The sequence below is a fragment of the Panthera tigris genome, chromosome E1 (genome assembly GCF_018350195.1).
Source record: "Panthera tigris isolate Pti1 chromosome E1, P.tigris_Pti1_mat1.1, whole genome shotgun sequence".
Taxonomy (NCBI): Eukaryota; Metazoa; Chordata; class Mammalia; order Carnivora; family Felidae; genus Panthera; species Panthera tigris.
Window position 1 is genome coordinate 31,413,498 of NC_056673.1, and position 14,629 is coordinate 31,428,126.

The 14,629-nt window shown below is 38.5% G+C and overlaps 1 long non-coding RNA gene across 3 annotated transcripts in view; it reads right to left on the reverse strand.

Annotated features, from left to right (window-relative positions):
* Positions 1–8,247: 8,247 nt before the first annotated feature.
* Positions 8,248–14,629, reverse strand: part of LOC122233530 — a 45,545-nt gene continuing 39,163 nt past the window's right edge. For 2 of the 3 annotated variants that reach the window (XR_006211109.1, XR_006211111.1), the window contains exons 2-4: positions 13,324–13,418; positions 12,773–12,901; positions 8,248–9,240 (exon numbers count right to left, since the gene is read on the reverse strand). This is a non-coding gene — a long non-coding RNA (uncharacterized LOC122233530). The remainder of the gene's footprint in view (positions 9,241–12,772; positions 12,902–13,323; positions 13,419–14,629) is intronic. The other variant, XR_006211112.1, reaches the window with a different exon arrangement.

The window sequence follows — 14,629 nt, forward strand, 5'->3', positions numbered from 1 at the left end:
ATGAATATTTCCCTTGCTTGACTAAAATCTTTCTAAGGACGGGTACTTACTTATTTCTTCCCTGTTCCACCATCCTGGTGGGGTTGAACATATCTTTAAAGTGTTGTCAACTTGGATTTTTCTCTGGAACCTAATGGGATCCTGAATCATTTGTACTTTCTAGGGAAACTAGCCAGTGGTTTAATCCTCCCCACCTTTTTTTCCCTCCCTCTTATAGGAAAATTTCTTAGAAAGAGATGTCTATATTTGCTGTTTCCATTTCTTTTATTCTCATTCTCTTTTGAACCCACATTAATTGGTGTTTTGTTCCTACCTCCATTGAAAGAGTGTTTCCATAGTCCTGGATGATTGCCATAATATCAAATCCAAAGGTGGTAATTATTCCTCATCCAGTTAGGTCTAGCAACATTAGGAAGAGTTGATCATTCTCTTCTTAAAACACCTTTCACTTTGCTTCCAGGAACTATCCTCTGTTTGCCTTCTACTTTACTTGTCACTCTTTCTGAGTCTCCTCTGTTCATTCTTTCTCATCTTCCTGAAGCCCAGTCTTCAGACCTGCTTTCCTCTGGTTCTATACTCACTTCCTAGGTTATCTGCTCTCCTGGTTTCAGGGGTTTAAAAGCCATCTGAACTCTGACAGTGCCTAAATTTATATCTACAACCCACACCAGTCTCCTGAAAGTATTCTCATATATCCATCTGCCTACTCAACACATCCCCTTCATATAAAGTTGCTATCTCAGACTTAATATGGCTAAAACATAACTCTAGATTTCGAAGCTCCCAATCTGCTCCTCCCACAGGGTTATCTTGATAATTGGCAACTCCATCCCACCAGTTGCTTGGGCCAAGAATCTTGGAATCATCTTGAGTTCCCTCTCATTTTCTACATCACTGTACTAGAAAATTCTTTCAGTGGTACCTTTAAAATATATCTTGAATCTAGTCACTTTTCCAGTGCTACCTATTTTACCTAAAATGATATTTTTGCTCACTTGGGTTATTATAATAACCTAAGTTCCCCTGCCACTCCCTCACCCGGCAAGAAGAGTAGCCATTCAAATAATGTGAATTAACTGAATTCATATTCAATTGGAATTCAAATTTTTGCTAAAGGAATAAATATATGATTTTCTGTTATTGTGGTGGCTGTGTGGAGGTGATCTCACCCATGTGCATCCTCAGGATTTAGGATAGCTGTAAGTCTCGGGGTGCCTGGGTGACTCCGTTGGTTGAGCATCTGACTCTAGTTTCAGCTCAGGTCATGATCTCACAGTTCATGATTTGAGCCCCGTGTCTGGCTCACTGCTGAGCATGCAGCCTGCCTGGGATTCTCTCTTTCTGCCCCTCCCCTTCTTGTACATGCTCACCATCTCTCTGTCTCTCTCTCTCTCCCCCCTGAGAATAAATAAATTAAAAAAAAAAAAAAAAGCTTTGAGTCTCCCTCACAGATCAATGCATGCACCATTCATAGGCTTTAAATACTACTTATTTTTTTTTTTAAGCCTGTCTATTTTGAGAGAGAGCATGCATGAGCATGCAAAAGTGGTCAGGGACAGAGGGTGAGGGAGAGAGAGAATCCCAAGCAGGCTCTGCACTAATGAACCAATCGTGACCTGAGCCGAAGTCAGATGCTTAACTGACTGAGCCACCCAGGTGCTGCTAAAGACTGCCTTTTAATTCCTGGTGAGGTTACTCTAGTAAGGCAGTGAATACCCCTTCAGGTGGAGGAAGGTGGGCTCTACCTTAGAAGAAAGTATGGGGTAAGCTGGTTAAGACATTTCAAGGGGATAGAGGTGAGAGCAATTTTTTTTTTTTTTTGAAGACCAATGTTCTCTATTATTTTTTTTTTTTTGGTCTTGGTAAGTGTGCTGTTTAATCCCCATCACCTATTCCACCCTTCTCCCCACCCACTTCTCCTCTGGTAACCATCAGTGCTCTATAGTTAAGAGTCTATTTCTTGGTTTGTCTCTTTTTTTTTTTTCTTTACTTTTTATTCTGTTTCTTAAATTCCACATATGAGTGAGATCATATGGTATTTCTATTTTCTGACTAACTTATTTCACTTACAGTTATACTCTCTGGCTCTATTTGTGTTGTTGCAAATGGCAAGACTTCATTCTTTTTTTGTGGCTGAATAATATTCCAATGTATATATATATACCACATCTTCTTTATCCATTCATCTATCATTGGACACTTAGGCTTCTTCCGTACATTGGCTATTGTAAATAATGCTGCAGTAAACATAGGATTGAACGTTGAATTAGTGTTTTTGAAGACTAATAAACGTTATTATAAATATTTATAAAAAAATTATGATAAACGACAGAGTAAGACATTAACAATGAGTGGAATCTGGCAAAGCTGCCTATCTAGCTGGGGTCTTAAATCAGGTATAATTGGCCTTGAACTTTCCAGTAACAGGAATGACTTCAAAATCAATGGTTATTGATAGATATTTTCTTCTTAAAAGGGGCCCACATCAACATTTTTGCTGGCTTGGTTTGTTTCTCTCTCACTCTGACCCATTCCATTATTTATTGCCACAGGGTTGGGGCTTCAATATTATCTCAGTCTTGCTTTTCTCATTGCCCTACTTTTAGGCTTCGTGCTATGTGGATGTGATCTGCCTTTGGGTATTAGGTTCATCAAAAACTTTAGTTTTCAGTAATAACTTTTAGTTCTCTGTGCCAGGTGCTCTAGGGCCTTTGGATCCTCAGCCAGATCACAAAAATGAATAAAAACAACTTTTCCACTTTCACTAATAGGAAAACAAACTTCTCATCACACTTTCAGAAGAGTTGGCATTTTATCACAGTCTCTTGTTTGGGGTTATTGGGTTTGAGATTTAATCAAAGAATATTTGCCTGACACAGCAAGGTGTGCAATTTGTAGCACTTAACTATAGCCCTGCTATATAGCTACAATTAACTCTTCTTTGTGCAAGACAATGTGTGTATTCTTTACATTTAACCCTCATGATAGCTGTATGAAATATGGACTATTCTGATCTCTTCTTTAGATTTGCCTAGAGTGACAGAAGAGACATACTGCAGAAAGGATGTTCAGATGTTCTCCTAATGCCAAAGAATATTCTTTTGAAAATTTAACAGTGTTATCTCCCTTAGAACAAGGGGTAGTGACTATGAGGCAGAACATGTTACTTTTTCCTTTTTCTGTAAGAGAAAGAGCCCAACTCTTCTGAGTCCTCTCCTAATTATATTCATTTATGTCCTGGAAGAATAAGGAAGCGTAGCAGTTTCAATGCAGTTTTGGTGCTCAGTTCCAGACAATGAACCAGTCTCTCAAATGTTCCCTTCCTGGTAGGAGCTTAGGGAAGCCACCAACTTATTTATGTCCATGGACAAACCATGAGATAAGGATATTTTCTGTCTTAGCAGATTTTGAACAAATGGAGCCAAAAACCTTTTGGAGGAAGAAGCCACATTTGAGCAGTATTCTTCTGAGTTACCCTGTCCTAAATGATTCACTCTCTTGTTATCAATTCACTGTTTTTCAGAAAAGAACTGTAATTCTACCTTTGAGCCTTTTTACCTACATTAATAAAGCCACACCTATATAAATAACTTCTGATTGTTTGAAAGCAAAAGTACTTCATGAATCAGACTGACAAAAACAAGGAAAACCAATTCATTTAAACCTATAATTGGATTATTTCTACTTTTGGCAATCCCCTATATATTTCCCAATAAATTAGTGTGATTACACTTGAAACCCAGATAGCATCAATTTTCACTTTAAATTAAAGAGAAGATTCTTGGATAGATCTTTTCTCTGACCAGCAAGCAGTCTCCAGAGCCTCTAGGAACTCATTAATATGTTGAGCTTTGAAGTTTCTGATTTGGCAGAATATCTGTGTTGAGTCAATATTAAGTGGCCTAATGCTGAAATTTCTTCTCAGCTAGTTAGCTTCATGGGTTAGAAAATGCTGCTAGCTAAGCCATTTATTTTCTGTACTGTAGAGAAAGTTGCTGTTCTGAACTATTGGTTGGATCCTTAACTCCATGGTGTGTTTACGGTGTTTCACAAAGCAGGAGCCAGGGACAGTTGGACCATGGCATTCCTAGTGCTTTCTGTACATTGGTAAGTTTGATCTCTTCACTAAATTTAGGAAAACAATGTTGGTTTCCTTGAACCCTAAGAATCTCGTCTTGATTAGTCAAATCCACACCACCTTTCAAAGGAGAAAGCAGGGGCTCTTTGTGTTATAGCCAAGGGCATCAGCATTGGGTATGGCATAAGCAGGGAATATTACTTTATATAAAGGACCATTTACCAGTCACTCCTGTTGTATATGAGAGACCCCTGTGACATGTGAACAAGCATGGGTAAAGCGCTTGTTTGAACTCTTGGCTTCTACCATCATGTGGTTGAATTCTAGGTCTGTGTATTAAACTACCCAATCAATGTCTCCACTCAATTAAGAGAAGTCTCAAACTTAATGTCTAAAATAGAACTTCAATCTTCCCCTTGTAGAGGGTTGAACATGCCCTTCCCAAAAAGATATGTTATTCTGGAATCTATGAATGTGACTTTATATGGAAAAAGGGTCTTTGCAGATGTAATTAAGAAACGGATCTTGAGGAGGGCACCTGTTGGGATGAGCACTGGGTGTTGTATGGAAACCAATTTCACAATAAATTTCATATTAAAAAAAAAAGAAACGGATCTTGAGATAATTCTGGATTATGTGGGTGAGCCTTAAATCAAATGATAAGTGTTCTTATCAAAGAAGGCACACAGAAGAGGAGAAAGCAGACAGAGGCAGAGATTACAGTTATGCAGCTCTCAGTCAAGGAATGCTTGGAGCCACAGAAACCCAAGAGGGAAGGGAGGATGCTCCCCTAGATCCTTTGGAGAGAGCGTGGTCCTGCTTGACACTCTGGTTTCGGACTTTTGTCCTCTAGAACTGTGAGAGACTAAATTTCTATTCTAAGCCACCAAGTTTGTGGTAATTTAGTGCAGCAGTCCTAGGAAACTAATGTACCTCTTAAATCTGCTTCAGTCCCAGTCTTCAGATAATGGCAACTCTAGTCTTCTAGCTCATGCCAAAAACCTTAGGGATTATTCTTGACTTCTTTTCTTCTTCCATACCTCTAATCTAACTTATCAGCAAATCCTGTTGCTCTATTTTCAAAATATTCCAAGGAGTCAGTTCTCATTGTTCACATTACTATCGTCATCATTCAGGCTACCGTTATCTCCTGCCTACCATATTAGAAAAGTCTCCTATAACATATCTTCTTTCTTTGATCATGTCTTACTACATTTTATTTTCAACAGAATAGCAAGAGTGGTCCTTTAAAAACCAAATTAGATGGGGCGCCTGGGTGGCTCAGTTGGTTGAGCATCCGACTTCATCTCAGGTCATGATCTCACAGTTTGTGGGTTAGAGCCCTGCATCGAGCTCTGTGCTGACAGCTCAGAGCCTGGAGCCTGCTTCGGATTCTGTGTCTCCCTTTCTCTCTCCCCCTTCCCCACTGATGCTCTGTCTCTGTCTCTAAAAAATGAATAAATCTTAAAAAAAATTAATAAAAACCAAATTAGATCCTGACATTTCTCCACTTGAATACTGCCTGTGGTTTCCCATTTTACTCAGAGTAAAACCCAAGATTAGTAGCAGTGGCCTGTAAAACCCCAAGTCACATTCTTTACTCTTAATCTTCTGTGAGAACTACCTAGAAGGTTCTCTTAAAACTTGCAACCCCTCCCCTTGCACACATCCAGTTCCTCTTACCCTGATTAATTTCTCCCATGACATTCAACTTTCTAACTATGGGATTAACTTTTTTATTAAGTAAGTTGTCTTCTCCCATTAGAATGTAAGCACCAGGAGGGCAGAGATCTTTGTTTTTGTGTTGCTACTTTTATCACTGCTGTATCTCAACCCCCTAGAATAGTAGTCAGCAAATTCTTTCTATAAAGGGTCCTAGTCCATTTGGGCTGCTATAACAAATTACATGGATGTGGCTTAAACAACAAATATATATCTCCCGGTTCTGGAGACTGGACATCTGAGATAAGGGTGCCAGCATGCTTGGATTTTTGGCAGGGTACCTCTTCCTGATTTCTAGACCACCATCTTCTTTCAAGTGGCAGAGAACAGAGGAAGCAAACTCTTTGGTGTCTCTTAAAAGGGCACTAATCCCATCATGAGGCTCCACCCTCATGACCCAATTACCTTTAAAAAACTACCAATAGCATCATATTGGGCATTAAGGTTTCAATATATGAAACAGTCTATAGCAAGTATCTTGTATTTATACAATGTTTTTTAAAAATATAATTTATTGTCAAATTGGCTTACATACAACACCCAGTGCTCATCCCAACAGTGTCCTCCTCAGTGCCCATCACCCATTTTCCCCTCTCCCCCACCCCCAGTCCACCCTCAGTTTGTTTTCTGTATTTAAGAGTCTCTTGTGGTTTACCTCCTTGCCTCTCTGTTTGTAACTATTTTTTCTCCTCTTCCCTTCCCCTTGGTCTTTTGTTAAGTTTCTCAAGATACACATATGAGTGAAAACATGGTATCTGTCCTTCTCTGACCGACTTAGTTCACTCAGCATAGTACCTTCCAGTTCCATCCACTTTGCTGCAAATGGCATGAATGTTGAGCATTTTCATGTATATTACTTCAGAGCATCCTCATAGAAACCCTCTGACATAGCTAGAGTAGGGACCTTAATAGTTTATGTGATCTCAAAGTCATTTGGCTGGAGCAAGGCATATGAGAATCCTAGCTTGGGCTTCTGATCTGTTTTTATCATCATGGCCTCAATTTATTAACAAGTGATTCTATTTGAAAATAATGCTGTTCTTCTAAAAGGTGAAGTATTTTAGCTTTGTTCCAGTACCATAGTTTTTCCATGCCCTGTCTCAAATCTAATGGTTATATTAAACAAAGACTTAGAGGATTCTGTCTATCCTGGTATCTGTAACACATCAAGCTGTACTTATTTGCAGAGTAGGTGCCCCAGTGGGCTATATTTTTAGGCCCTGCTCCCCCCCCCCCCGCTTTTAGATTCAGTGAATTCAGGAATGGAAGGGGATAATCAGCATAGGAGAAACACCTCCTAAAAATGCAGACAGGAAACAAAGATGTGGTAGAAGTGAAGATTTTGATTACATACAGGGTCCAGCTAGCATGAGTTAGAGGAAATTGTTGCTGAATTTCCCACTTCTACTTGGGTGCACAGAGTCTATGTGTTGGTGTTAAGAATATTCTTCCAGTTCACTATAGGGATTTCTGGGAAATCAGCTTATCAATACGGGGCAAGAAAACCATCATGATGCCTGGTGCTCCATAACCAGTAAGACTGCCCGAAAGAATAATCACTGTGGCTCCTCCATCCCTTATTTCCATCCTACTTCCACAAAGAGAAAGCAAATTTTGCTTTCATCTTCTTAATCTTCTGGACACCTGTCTAGAAAAGCATCATCAAGACAACTTGGATGTTTTTATTTCTCAAGTATTATTTTCTAAGTACTATTCTTAAGTTCGTTTCTTTCATCCTCCTTCTTGCTTTCTTCCTTTTCCAACCAAAAGAAATGCTAATTTTTCATTAGTTTCTGTAACCACAGTAGAGAGGTCCTTTGTAATTCATGGATCTTTGCTCCAGTCCAGCCTTGCTAATTTTCTGTGTCACCTAAGTCCAGGGGCCCATTAGTCTTAGGATTATTGACAGTAGGATGCAGTCACTTTTTAAGACATTAATGTAGTCTGAATGGGCCTTCATGTACTAATTTGGATTTAGTAAGTGTAGTTAGGATGGGGAAGTAAAAGATTAAAGGGGTGCTGGGCCTGAAAGGTGGTGTCAGCCAGGAGCTATGTTTGTAATAAGATCATTTGAACATATTTTGATGATGTGCAGGCACCAGAAATGTTTGAAGAAGGGGATGAAGGGAAAGGATAATATTGGAAATGGCAGGGGAATGATTTTCTACTGTATCTCAGCCCTGCCAGTGATGCAACTAGGGAAGAGAAGGGCTGAATGAACACAAAATTTTGGTTGTTGAACAAAATAGGATCAAAGAAAAGGGAAGAATAATCAGAGGTAATGATGGTAATTTGTTTTTTAGTTCAGAGATAATTGACCCATACTGAAGACATAATTATGGTACATTAAAGAGATTAAAAGAAAGACAAAGACAAAGGCATGGAGTGATGACAAACATGATTCAGAATCCTATAATTATGATGTTTTTATAACCACAATATTTTGATATTAGCCTTTCAACCCACAAAATGCAGCAACAGCAGAAAACCAAGCAGATTCCTTTTTACTTGTCAGATCCGTTTTCTTTTTTTTCTTTCTGTTTCTTCCCTTCTTACATTTCTTCCAACAGCTGCCAGTACTTGAATGGTATCTGGTGGTGATAAGGATGTGGAAAAGTAGAAATGATTGTCTATTTAGATGAGAAGAGTAAGTCTGCAATGAGAGTTCTCCACTCCAGCCTTTTTCATCCAGCTCTAGTGTGGGTATTTTGGGCTTAGTCTGAAATTCTAGCAGCTCTCAGCTGGGATTCCTTTCAGTTGCCAATTTCCCAGAGTGTGACTTTATGAGGCGCCTTAAGATGATTTAGGGACTTTGGGTGGACACGTTCTTTTTGTTGTTGTTGTTGTTGTTGCATCAGTTACGGATTTGAATTAGCATTAAAAATGTTATTTATCCCTTCAATCTATGCTGTTGTGGTAGTTCTTAGGATAAAGTAAACAAAGTGAGTGTATTTAAAGGATAATGCTATTGGTATAGGTCTTTGGTACAAATCATGATAGAGGCTGGGCAATTACTGACTTTGTGAAACATTATTTAGTCCCTCCTCTCCTTCATCCCTGAGTTGTCTCATCATTGTCCCCTGGCAATATAATGGGAGAGAGGTAGGGTGCCAGTTCTGACATACCATCAGAGCATGGAAATTTGGGTGCTATGTACTGACTACACTGATATTAATCCCAGCAATCTGTAATCTCCAGAAATAGACTTGAATTCTGCAACAAGTCCACTGCCTGCTGGCAAGGCAGCTAGCACTTTAGAGTATGCAAAGAGAAAACCAGATATACCATCAAGGCTGTGTGGGATAGTGGGGATTCACACATTTTGTCTGTTTTTGTGTGCATTTAGTGCTAGGCTGACTGCAGTCATAAGATCAGGCTTCAGTGCATATTGAGGTGGTATGCTTTCCAGAACCATGCAGTTTCTTGAATAAATATAGTCTCTGTTAAGAAAAACATACAGAGCCTATTAAAAGAGATTGATTTTTTTTTTTCCCATTTGGTTCTCTCCTTACCCAGCTTCTCCTATTATATACATGAAGGCACAGTTTTTCTTTGATCCAGGGCTCAACCCATCATTTGTGGAAGCACAATTCACTGCTTGCTTAGTTGTTCAGATTAGTATTCACCAACCTCTGTACTTTGTAACTCAACTCCAAAAAATCTTTCCATTCACAGGAAAACTGGAACTGACATCCAAACTACTTTCTCAGAATGAAGAGATTTTTCTAAGCACACAAGATAAGTAGGTTGCAAAGTCTAGAACAAAAAGGGTTTCCAGGCTGGAAAAAAAATAAGCATAAGAAATACAGGAAAAATTCACACAAACTCTCTGAGATGGAAATATCTTGCCGTGTAGACCTCAGAAACGCTATTCTTTTTTTTTCAAATTACAAAATCCTCACACCCCTTTCCATGTACAGATAAGGTTTCTGCTTTGCATGTTGGGTGGGCAGCTCTCTCTCATTTGGAGCATCCTTTGGTGCCCTGGTGCTCAGCCCACCAGCTTATTAACTATATTAAACATGATCCTGAACTGAGAGATACAACATATTTGTGCCATACTCAGTTCAGTGTGCAGCCAACACCTGGAATCTGTGTCAGCATTTTCAGCCCATACCTCCCTGACCTGCTTGGATTGTGATACTCTAGTTTTAGCCTAGGAGTGGCCTCAGACTCCTTTTCAACACAGTGCTTGAGACTGCCTGTTACTAAGCAGGGGAAGCTAATCTTCAGAGGGAAACTTATTTTCATCCTTAGGATAAAACCATGGAAGGAAACCCTGTATAGAATCACATGGGCATTTGTAGAAGGAAATAATGGATCATGTAATAATTCCACTTGCCCCCTAACCTCACAGGGCATTTTTAGTAGCTTAATATGTATTATTTTTCAAGTGCTTTATAACCCAAGAGAAGTGTAAGTGCCTGGCTATATTAGTCTGTTTCAGATCTGTAGGGAAAGATTTAATATTAAACCTTTTAAGCTTGACAGCTCCCTTTTAGACATGCCCAATTTACCACACTTCAGCTTTAAGCAACCTGGATTGGGATAAAGGCTGAGTTCTGTTCCTGTTTGACATCTCCTGAGCATCCATTGTCAGCTTTAACAAGCTGTGTATTGACATTATTCAATATACATTATCTGCCAAGATGCATTCCAGCCATTTAAACAAGGGTGTACTTTTTAACTGGCAATGAGAGGGACTATTACAGTGCTTATGGTGTCAAAGTTTGAGCATACACTGTCACTCATTGGCTATGTAGGTGTTGGGAAGATGCAACTTTTTAGTCTCCAGAAACTTCGCAAGGAAAAGGTAAAGACCCCAACTTTTTTTTTGACCAGTTTTTTCTTTCAAAAGGAATCACTTGCACACAAACTATTTCTACCTATATATCTAACATTTATGTATGTATGTATGTTAATATTTGTGTATTTCTGCTATCTGTTCTAATTTTGCATCTCCTCTGACTTTCAGTAGTGAAGGGTTAGCTTATATTCCTCTTGAGTCATGAGTTATTCATGAGATTGCAGCTCTTTAAAGGCATGTGTTCTGTGTGTCACCCTGCTGAGCACACTGGATCTGCCATACACCATTAACAGTAGTATGCCTGGCCCTCTTCCGAGGCACCAGAAAATCACATTAGCGTTTACTCCTGCTTTGTTGTCCATAACATTGTTATACAAGTCTTTATGGGTATAATGAACTTTACTGAAAACCTGGAATAACTAAAGGAAATTACAATATAAGAGATAAAAAAAAAAAAAAACAAAAAAAACACCACAGTCAATGTGAAATACAGCTATTCCCATAGTGGGAAACATCTAGGAAATACAACTTTTGAGGGATAAGGGTTGATTTTTGAATGGAGGGGGGCGGTTTCTTTGGAATGTTTCCTCTTCCTGTCTGAGTCCCTGTGTATTACGTATGCGTCTTTCTGGGACCACCACTTTCTTGTAATAACTGCTGGGCTTCGGGTCATCCATGCTATTCTCTGCCAACAAGGAGCACATATACCAACACTTAAATTATTTGGCTTAAAGTAATATTTGGAATAATGGCTCTAGAGTCTCCATCAGGACAGAATCAATGGCCCTCATCTCTTCAATCCTACTGAATAATGTGGTGAAGAGCAATGGGGTGTGGGTGGTTTTATTACTGAAAACACATAAGATAGTGCAGGTATTTTCCACCACTAAGAGTTGCAGATTCATCTCTCCATTATTTTGGTTGTACAGTAGCTAACTATAAAATCAGACAAATACTTTTCAGAAAGAACTCTTAGGAAGAATATACTCCAAACCAGAGGTAACCAGCTCTGTTGTTCATATGTCCAAGTAATGAAGTTGATTGGTTGAATTGGGTAGGGGTATGGCAAACTGAAGGCTATCTATTTCTTCTAAAGGTGTCTTTTGTATATATTGGGACCTTAGGAGTTGCTCAATTCCAGGGGGTGGTATATTTGTATTACATGGGTACAATTCATTCGTATTTTTTTTTAAAGTTTATTTTGAGGGAGTGGTGAGAGAGAGAAAGAGAGAGAATATGAGAATCAATCCCAAGCAGGCTCCGCATTGTCAGTGCAGAGACCGATGTAGGGCTCGATCTCACAAACAGCAAGATCATGACCTGAGCTGAGATGAAGAGTTGGATGCTTAACTGACTGAGCCACCCAGGCGCTTCATATACAATTCTTTTGTATTAATTTCACTTTGGATACAAGCTAAGTGGTGCTCTTTGAGTTTATAAGAAAACTTGGCTCTGTGACATTATATCTCATTTTGAGTATGTGAAAATACAAGCTCAGAGTTGTCAGATCTTTATCTATTTCTCTCTTCTCTCAACTGCAATTCTACGTGAAATCTTCCAATTTAATTTTTTGCAAGTAACTCAAATGAAAAACAAGTCTGTGTAAGCCAACAAAATGTCTGCAGGCCAAATTTGTCTTATAAACAAAGATACTGCATTCCATCTAAATCCTTAAGGCACCAGAAAAACATCTTCCTAACTGCCCTAGTAAGTTGAGAGATCAGTTTTTCTTCCTGTAGGGATAGTACTTCACTTTATAATTAGAATGACCGTACCTCATGTTTTGCCTATGGCAGTCATGGTTTATGGCTCTAATCATGGTATCCATTTTCATTTAGCGTTTGTCCTAGAGTTTTTATTTTTTTAAGCATAGTGTTATTGATCACTGCATTAAAATAAGCACTCTGCATTTGGTTGATTTCATGTTTACTTCCAGCTTCTGTCATGTTAAGTGGGCAATGCATATGTAGTGAACAGAGTTCTTACTTAAACACATAAATCATCACTGGTCCATTTTTCATATTCACTATTTCTCTTTTCTGGCCGTTTCCACATGGCCAGTAACTAACACCCTATCTCCTTCCTTTGAAAGATAGCATTAAGAGTGCTTGCTGGTGAGCAAGACTGCACTTTATTAGGAGAAGCTAGAGACCGCCAATACCTACTTTTAGGTAGCGATGGAAGAACTGCTTATTGCTGTTTTTTCTTCTGGCTATTTGGTGAATTGCTGTGGTCCTGCTTTGGGATGTTGGATACACAAAGCATCTGGCCACTAGTTGCACACACTGGGAAACCTGCAAAAATTAGAAGTTAGATATATGTGAAATATGTATGGAAAATAATTGTTGGAATGTGTTGCTACAGTGATTTTTGTCATTTATTCCATGAGAACTCTACAACAATTTATTTTTTTCATTATGCTTTAAACATTTTTTTCTAATTGTTGGCTGCAATGTGCCAAAGCAAAAAAAGTATATTTAAAAGAGATTAAATATGAATTTCTGTTTCTTAAGATATTGATGAATGGGAAACTTCCATGAGACTTTGTTGAAAATTATTTATGGGGGTTGTCATAATATTAATGAGCATGTGAAAACCAAGAGTCAGAAGTATGGTAAAGAAGCATCAGCCTCTCCTTCAAAATTTAATAGTTACTTTAAGAAGACTACCCTGTTAACAATGATTGGAAACCTACAGCTTTAGAAAGAGCACTTACATTTTATTCTGTGAAGCATGACTTTTCATTTAGATCAAATGACAGTTCTAAATTAGTTTCTTCTGTCATTGATTCCAGCTTTTCCTGTGAATACACTAAAAGTAAATTGATAGTTGTTAATAGGATAGCTTCACTAGCAGAAAAACTTTGCAAAGAATTAAACAATGTTTTTTTCCCCTCAGTGTCAAGTGTTTCTTTTTTTTTTTTTTTTTTTTTTTTTTTATCTTTGACAGGATTGCAGTTTTCTTTATTATTTCTCCAGCAACTGAGTATTACATGCACAGTTAAAAAATTATGTTTGTTTTTAAAAAGAACTGTCTTATTGTATCTTGCATGTAGTTATGGATTTCAGAGTACTGAATTTACTTAAAATTAAGTGTACATCTGTTGGTGAAGTGCTTTTATTTTTTTTTATTTTATTTTTTTTTATATATATTTTTTTAATTTTTTAATATATGAAATTTACTGTCAAATTGGTTTCCATACAACACCCAGTGCTCATCCCAAAAGGTGCCCTCCTCAATACCCATCACCCACCCTGCCCTCCCTCCCACCCCCCATCAACCCTCAGTTTGTTCTCAGTTTTTAACAGTCTCTAATGCTTTGGCTCTCTCCCACTCTAACCTCTTTTTTTTTTTTTTTTTTTTCCTTCCCCTCCCCCATGGGTTTCTGTTATGTTTCTCAGGATCCACATAAGAGTGAAACCATATGGTATCTGTCTTTCTCTGTATGGCTTATTTCACTTAGCATCACACTCTCCAGTTCCATCCATGTTGCTACAAAAGGCCATATTTCGTTTTTTCTCATTGCCACGTAGTATTCCATTGTGTATATAAACCACAATTTCTTTATCCATTCATCAGTTGATGGACATTTAGGCTCTTTCCATAATTTGGCTATTGTTGAGAGTGCCGCTATAAACATTGGGGTACAGGTGCCCCTATGCATCACTACTCCTGTATCCCTTGGATAAATTCCTAGCAGTGCTATTGCTGGGTCATAGGGTAGGTCTATTTTTAATTTTCTGAGGAACCTCCATACTGTTTTCCAGAGCGGCTGCACCAATTTGCATTCCCACCAACAGTGCAAGAGGGTTCCTGTTTCTCCACATCCTCTCCAGCATCTATAGTCTCCTGATTTCTTCATTTTGGCCACTCTGACTGGCGTGAGGTGGTATCTGAGTGTGGTTTTGATTTGTATTTCCCTGATAAGGAGCGACGTTGAACATCTTTTCATGTGCCTGTTGGCCATCCGGATGTCTTCTTTAGAGAAGTGTCTATTCATGTTTTCTGCCCATTTCTTCACT